The sequence below is a fragment of the Erpetoichthys calabaricus genome, chromosome 7 (genome assembly GCF_900747795.2).
Source record: "Erpetoichthys calabaricus chromosome 7, fErpCal1.3, whole genome shotgun sequence".
Taxonomy (NCBI): Eukaryota; Metazoa; Chordata; class Cladistia; order Polypteriformes; family Polypteridae; genus Erpetoichthys; species Erpetoichthys calabaricus.
Window position 1 is genome coordinate 1,411,418 of NC_041400.2, and position 8,447 is coordinate 1,419,864.

The window sequence follows — 8,447 nt, forward strand, 5'->3', positions numbered from 1 at the left end:
CTGAATGCTGATAAATAAGCAGCAGCACACATTGATTTTGTCCTCAAGGAAATTTCCCAGCAGGACTTGGACAGGTCCTGTGTCACCTGATTGGTGACTGGTGAGTAACAAACTGAACAGAAAGAAGGAACTGATTGGCAGGAAGGGAGGACGTCATGAAGACAGCGAGGAGTTGGCGCTTGAGCGAGACCATCCAGGGGGGCACACGCTGCCAAAGGACACAACACTCTGATTAAAAGTGAAAAAGAGGAAAGAGGAGGACATTTTGCTTTTTTTTATTGATTTATTTTTCTTCTTAGAGTGTCACCCCTTTTCTGATGTTTTTAATAAAGGCCGAGTTAAATTTGTCTGGTAGGCTAAGACTTGACTCCTTTGCTGTCTCACACAGATTCACTTCCAATTCCTTCATCTATAAAGACATTATATTATATTATATTATATTATATTATATTATATTATATTATATTATATTATATTATATTATCTGCGGTGGGTTGGCACCCTGCCCGGGATTGATTCCTGCCTTGTGCCCTGTGTTGGCTGGGATTGGCTCCAGCATACCCCCATGACCCTTGGAAAATGGATGGATGGATATATTAGATTAGATTAGATTAGATTAGATTAGGAAGGACGATTTTCAACTTCTTCTTCTTGTTCTTCTTGTTTCTCTTCTGTTTTCTTGGGTTTGTTAATAGGTGCTGATATACATGGTAATGCCAGCCTGGCATCCTACCTGGCGTGGATGGTGGTCACTTACCCAGCCAGGAGGCCTTTATAACAGAAGGACAGTGTCAGATGGCCTCCCAAAGACATGCAAGGCCATCTTAAGACCACCACAGGCCCTTGAGTGACTTATCTCCTTAACAGAGAGCCTTTTAACAATTCAAAGTCTGCACACCACTGTGTTTGTTGCTCGCTCTTGCTTTGGTGCAAAACTTGATCACCCCCAGGTGGTCCCCATTTGTCACTATGACTCACGGATACTCAATGTTTTCAATGAGCAGGGGGACCCCCCACTTTGATCATTTTGATACATGGACACTAGATCGGTTAAACAAGCTTTTGGTGAAAGACCCCTTGCCATTGTGGGCTCCTTGGCACACACGCACCCAGAAGAGCCTGATGGTGGATACGCCACTACCTACAAGGTGCCATGGCATCTGTAGTCCTGATAGGCAGCTCTGTTGAGGTACTGCCAGGTGGACACTGCCAAGTTCTATATAATTTCTGCCTGATCCAAAATTGCTTCATGGTGGCACTGCTGTTGCACAGGAAATTCTACCAGGTCTTGGTTGAGAAGGAGCCGCTCCACCTTCCACAAGCAAGTCAGCGTCAGGAGAGGAGTTGGTCAAAGTTCAGCTGGGAGGAGTGAGGAGTGGATGTGAAATATAAAGAAAAAAACCAAAATGAATAGAATTGTATTGTGGAAGAAGAAGTAAAAGAAGAAGGAGAGGAAGAGGAGGAGAAAGATGAAGAATATGAAGAAGAAGAAGAAGAGGACGATAAAGAAGAAGGAGGAGGAGGAAAAAGATGAAGAATATGAAGAATAACAACAGGAAGAAGATGAAGAACAAGATGAAAAATAAGATAAGGAAGAAGAAGAAAATGAGGAGAAGATGAATATGAAGAAGAGGAAGAGGAGGAGGATGAAGATGAAGAATATGATGAAGAAGAAGAAGAATAGGAGAAGGAAGATTAAGAATATAAGGAAGAAGAAGAAGAGGAGGAGGAAGATGAAGAAGAAGAAGAAGAAGAAAAGGAGAAAGAGGAGGAGGAGGAAGATAAGAATATGAAGAAGAAGAAGAAGAAGGTAATTCATCAAATGAAAATATGGACTTGTGTGGGTGAGGTTATCTCTGAAGTTTGGGGCTCTGCTGCGCCCCCTATGGGTCACAGTGCATATAAAATGGAAGGCGAGTGTCATTTTGTTGGGCTGGAAGAACACTGAAATTTCTTATTTAATACATTGGGTTTTGTACAATCATTATTATTATTATTATTATTGTTGTTGTTGTTGTTTTTGTTGTTGTTATTGTTATTATTATTATTATTAGATTTGCAGATCAGTTGATGTCTTAACATTTGCCTGAATACCCAAATTATCCGAGGGGCTCCAAGGGTCATCTGTGTAAATCAGTGACGTTTTCTTGGCCATAACAGTACAAGTCCATTGATAATTTCGTCTGACCTCAGCCTGCCCACTTAAGCCAAACCTGCCCATTTTCTGCCCGCCACCATTAAGAGTGAAGTTGTCACCACAAGAGGAGCACCAGGCCTTGACCAAAGGAAATTCAGAAGAGATGAGTGAAGAAAGGTGTTGAAACTTTTTAAGCTGAAAAGGCTGCCAAAGCCATTTGTACGACTCCCCCCATCAGAGCCACCATCTGCAAGTGGGCAACATTTGGAACAGTGGGGGATCGTCCCAAGAAATGTTGGCCTGCCAAAACGATCCCAAGGGCAGAGTGACAACTCCATCAAGGAGCTCAAGACTCCACGATAAGACAGAGATGGAGGGCTAATGGGAGCGGAGCCTCAGCACAAAGGGAGACCTTAGAAAGGAAGGAAGGAGAAGTCAAAAGTCAAACATTTTGGTCACCACAAGACCAGCGATGTCTGCTGCTGTGCAGTAAGGACACCATCAGTCCTGCAACAGAACATGGAGGTGCTAGGGTGCCATGGCGTGGATGCTTTGGATGACTCGCCATTATTGAAGGAGCCATGAATTGTGTGCTCGACCAGAATGTTCTTGAGATGAATGTCTAGCCCTCTGTCCCGGCCTGAAACTGAAGCGGCTTTGGGTTACACAGCAGAATGAGGAGCTAAAGCACAAAAGCAAGTCAACAAGCTGAAGGCCTCTGAAATTTTAGGTGTTCTGGTCAAAGTGCTGAGAAGACCCCAGTGGAGATGTTGAAACAGAGCTGAATGGAAGGAGCCCTGCAGAGAAGAGGGAGGTGTGAGGCAGACAGACGTCTTGTGACAGGTGGCATTTACAGTACTTGTGACTACTGAGGCTAAGGGTGCAGCCACCAAGGAAGGAAACTTTTTTTTTGCCATGGGGGTGGCTGGATGGCTTTGTTCTTTGAAGAAAGAAAGTCCTGATTTCAAACTGTGCTGTGAGCCCCCTCAGGTCCCCCTCTTCTAATATTTAATTTCACCTGAAGGTTTGACATCACTCATAGTGTAAAATATGCAAAACCGGAGATAAGGAGGGGGGCAAAGACTTTTGCACAACACTGAACTTCTTTCTCCCACATTTCCACCCTTTTTGTATTTCATCTGGCCAGGGTGGCTGTCCCATCCCAGATCAGGTTTGGATTCATCCATAATAAAAACAAAAACAAAAAACAGCAATAAAAGAAATAATACAAAACAAACCCCAAGAGATGAAACCCCGTCGCGGTTAAATGACAAACTGACAAAAATCATTCTGAACGCCCAAATTCAAAAGGTGTCTGACCTAAAAAGTGAGTGTCGTGGGGCCCGTAGGTGTGCACAGGTGCAATCAATAAACTCGAAAGGCGCTATACAAGTGCCCATCAACAATGAACGGTCAGCACCCAAGCGCACGTTGCCAGCTGTGTGGGCACGTCAAGATGTGAGTGCTGGCACCACAAAGATGATGAGCACTCTGACCAGATTGCCAGATGCCCGTCGCCGTGTCCTTTCCTTTCCATTGGTGGTGCAGCGCCATCACACATTCTCTGGAGGTCCCTTCTGATTACTTTATACTTTTGATTTTAATGGTTTGGTGACTCTGAGCTGAACTTTAAGAAGTTAGTGCAGGGTGTGTGGAGGGTGCGTGGGTGTTCTCAGTAGGGGGGCTCGTGTACCCTGCAAAAATGGCATTTGGCTTCATCAAGACACGTCATGGAAAAGATCAGCTTCAGAAGGTGAATGGAGAGCTGAAGGGATGGGACGGCGAGTCAAGGGGGTCTTCAGTTACTGTCCTGGCTGGGGGGTTGATAGTGGCTGCAGGTTTTCATTTGAAATAGTTTCTTAATTAAAAGCCAAAGCTGATCACTTTGGGGAGCTTCCTTTGCATTGACTCACATGTTATGATTCCGAATCCTTAATATGACAAGTCACATTCCTATTGGTTGGTGGACACGGCCACTCGTGACTCCAGCAACCCAAAGGGAGCCAGCAACAGATCTTCAGCTGACGCGTCCCATTTGAACCCATGAACGTGCACCATGAAGTATCTGAGCTCATAAAATGTTTAGAGAAAATAGAAGGACCCAGAAGTACAGAGCCGGTCAAAAAGACATATGGACAACGTCCGCTGAAGAGGAAAACCTGCAAGGTGATAAAGAGAAAATGGAAGCTCTGATGATTCTGCCATATCATTAATTAAGCAAGTTTCAAATTTGGAAGCTGAATGAAATGAAAACCTACAACCCCCCCTCCCGGGTGGCCCTCCAGGACTATGACTGAGGACTAGAATAGGAGTTGGGTGAGGAGATGTCCCATTTGTTTCTGAGACTGTCCCATCATGCAGTGCGTCCCGTTTCTAACCTGCTGGCCGAGCTACAAGTACATCGACACGCACGAAACTCCAAGGGGGCCGCAGTTTGATTAATAAAAGTAGGGAGGACTGAGATGCAAGGACCGAGACACACAAATGAATGACAGTTAAGTCAGATGACGGACGGGTTTACTTAGCAGCCCTGCTTCAAGAATCACCTTGATGAGACACCTCGTTAAAATGGCGGTCACATAAACTAGACGGGCTACTCCACTCGTTGGTGTCCCTGACCGTTGTGTGGTGTGTCCTTCTCCGTCCTCCCGTTATTTGTATTTAGAACGCCCTGGGAGTCTCCATCCGCCTTCTCGAGCCTTCCCGGACTTGTAAGGTGCAACGAGAAAGCTGCAGGGGGTCCTCGAATGCACAGCTCAGCACGCCTGTCAACATTTTGCTGTCAATCAGCCGTCCTGCCCCGCCTATCTTTTAGGTAATATGCTGTCTGCTACAATAAGAGGTGTCCCGGTTTGGGTCTTTGAAAATCTGGTCACGCTAAACACGAGAGATTCCCATCTCAGGTCACGTTTGGATCTTACATGCCCACCTCTCGGGCTCATTTAGCCTCTTTATCAATCAAAGGGTGCAATTAAGAGCTATCCCGTGAGGCTCCATCGCTTGTGCAGAACATTCATTGTTCCATAATGAACTCTAACTGGCCCCAACACCTGCTAAACAAACACATTTATGTTTCATTCCCTGGTTTAGTCACACGCCGCATTTCAATTAAATGAACAAATAAGTAAATCAATGCAGAAACACACGCAACCGAAGGAGGCTGGGCGGCAGGCAGTGGCTCAGGCCCCGCCCCCGATAGGCTGGAGTTCCGCCCTCGGACCACCCCTTTGGCCCTCATTTGCAAGGTCTCCTCCCATCGCGTCTGTTGCTACACAACTTTAATGATGCGTCGGTCAAGTGAGGGAGACGCGCGCTCACCTCTGCCTTAGCGGGCCGGTAGTTTTGCGCCGGCCGGTTGGCAGCTCGCAGCTTTTTGTCGTTGTTGCTTTTAACGCTTTAATTTTTTTCTTTATGTTTTTTTTTCTTGGTGATCTCATTCTAGTTTTCTTTCCCTGTTTTTGCCCCTTTACCTGTTACTAGCACGTGACTTTGCGATTCCGCACTTTTACTGCTCATCGCGGCGGCTCCATCACCGGCCACTGCGGCGCACACAACCCGTCAGGGGGCTGCGCTCAGGGCGCTTCATAATGACTCAGACAAGAGGAGACCATGCAGCCTGTCACACTCCTTGGCTTGGCCAGCAGTTCCGTGTCACACGATCACCCGGGTGAAAAGTTCTCGAGCTTTTCTCGTAGTCGACATCGCTGGCTCGGTAGTTTGTTCTTGTGTGGTGAAAAGTGACCCCGGTTTGCCGTCCTAACTGCACTTCCTTTTAAGCCCCAGTAGGTGTCCTCGGATATCACATTGAATAAATAATTGCAAAGCAATCCCAGTGACAGGTAGAAATGAAAGGCGCTACATAAGAGACAGACGTTAAAAAATAAAACGAACGGCGGTATGTGGTTACGTATAAAGGAGGAGAGACACGGCGTGCTCGATTGATACAAAATATGTATTAAGATGGGCCTAAGATGGCACTATATACTGTACATGTAGTTGTTGTGAAAGACACTAATACTGTATATACATAGACAGATATAAAGGGCACAATATAGGAGATAGAGAGAGATAGAGAGAGAGAGAGAGAGATTTAAAAGACACAACACAATACATAGATAAATAAATTTATAATTGGAACAATGTAATTAATTCAGAGATATATAAAGCACAATATGATAGATACGTAGATGGATATGAAAGGGACTATATGCTAGGTTGATAGAAATACATTTTAAAATAGATATGAAAGGTACTATATAATAGATAGATAGATAGATAGATAGATAGATAGATAGATAGATAGATAGATAGATAGATAGATAGATAGATAGATAGATAGATAGATAGAAAGGCACTATATGATAGATAGATAATAGAGTGAAAGGCACTATATGATAGATAGATAGATAGTGTCTATCTATCTATCTATCTATCTATCTATCTATCTATCTATCTATCTATCTATCTATCTATCTATCTATCTATTAGATTAATTAATTAATCACAACAATTTGCTGGGGTCTGCTCAGTGGTCTCTGACCTAACCATGGACCTAAGGTTTAACCTAACATTTTACAGAATTGCTGTTAGTATTATTTGCTCTTATTGTTATTATAATTATGCATTATACTATTATTAGTATTATTATTGTTAATAATATACTTTGTTAATGCCAGAGGGAAAATTGTCTTTTTACATATTAAGGTATTTTTATTATTATTGTTGTCATTGTTAATAATTCCATCACATGCAAAATTGCGTTGCCTTGCCCTTCTTGCTATTTGGGCTGGCATTAAATTGATGCCCTCAAAGACCTTTCTAAAAAGGGACACACCTGGCAGTCTGTCTGGACCGGTCATTGAATGCACAAATTTAGACAAGATGAAGCTGGTGGGTGTTCTTAACTGGAGATAAGAAGAACTAAAATATGGAATAAAGGTTTGGCTGATTCTGCATCACGATTATTTTCTTCTTTTCTTCTTCATCATCATGCCCAGAGGGGACTGGGTGGTCTCGTGGCCTGGAAACCCTGCAGATTTTATTTTTTTCTCCAGCCGTCTGGAGTTTTTTTTTTTTTGTTTTTTCTGTCCTCCCTGGCCATCGGACCTTACTCCTTTTCTATGTTAACTAATGTTGTCTTATTTTAGTTTCTTACTTTGTCTTTTATAAAGCACTTTGAGCTACTTCTTTGTATGAAAATGTGCTATATAAATAAATGTTTTTTTGTTGTTGTTGTTTTTCTTCTTCTTCTTCTTCTTCTTCTTCTTCTTCTTCTTCTTCTTCTTCTTCTTCTTATTATTATTATTATTATTATTATAGGTGATGTTCTGTCACTTTCTAACCTACTTAATCCAGACCAGGGTCACAGGGGTGCTGGAGCCCATCTCTTGTAGCATAGGCAGCAAGACAACAACAAGCCCAGGACAGTCCACCACACACACACACACACACACACACACCCCACACACACACACTCACCCTAATTCTCTCAAATCGCCAACTCTCCTCACCTGCATGTCTTTGGACAGTGGGAGGAAACCCACTGTGACACGGGGACAACACACAAACTCCATGCAGGAAGGACCCGGGACTTGAACCCTGGTCTCTCTCTTTCATGTGAGGTGGCGGTGCCAACACTGTGCCACCCATCATTATAGGTGTGCAGCTTTATGGGGTCAGAAGTCTTACATGTACAGAGAACAGGAATCATTTCCCCCTGCATGTGCTAATCAACACACACTTCACATTAAATGACCCGTTGAGGTATCAGCAGCTTATTCAGGTTCAGATGGTTTATTGCACACCTGTTGCAGAGATCGGCTTCAGCTCCCCGATGACCCTGAATAAAAAAAATAAGTTTGAGAATTAAACAATAATAATAGTAATAATAATAAGAACAAGATGAAGAAGAGTGTGTGGTGTGGTGGTACTGCTGCTGCCTCACAACACAGAGACCGGAGTTCCAGCCCCATTTGAGGACTGCATGTTCTCCCCGTGTCCATGTGAGTTTTCTCCTGGTGCTCCACTTTCCTCCCACAGACCAAAGACATGGAGGTTTGGCAGATCAGTGAAGCTAAATTGACCCCTGATTTAGTGGGTGTCTGTCTGTGTGTTTAGACTGCGAGGGGCTGCCGTCCCGTCCAGTTGTTGTTCCTGTCCTGCACCCTCTGAAGGCTGAGATCAGTTTCAGCTGCTGCCCTGCAACCCTAACCTGGAGAAGCAGATTTCAAAATGGATGGATGGCTACAAATAATACAGGAAAAGTCCAAATGCTGTAAACAGCTTCAACACACGCAAAATCAACTACAAG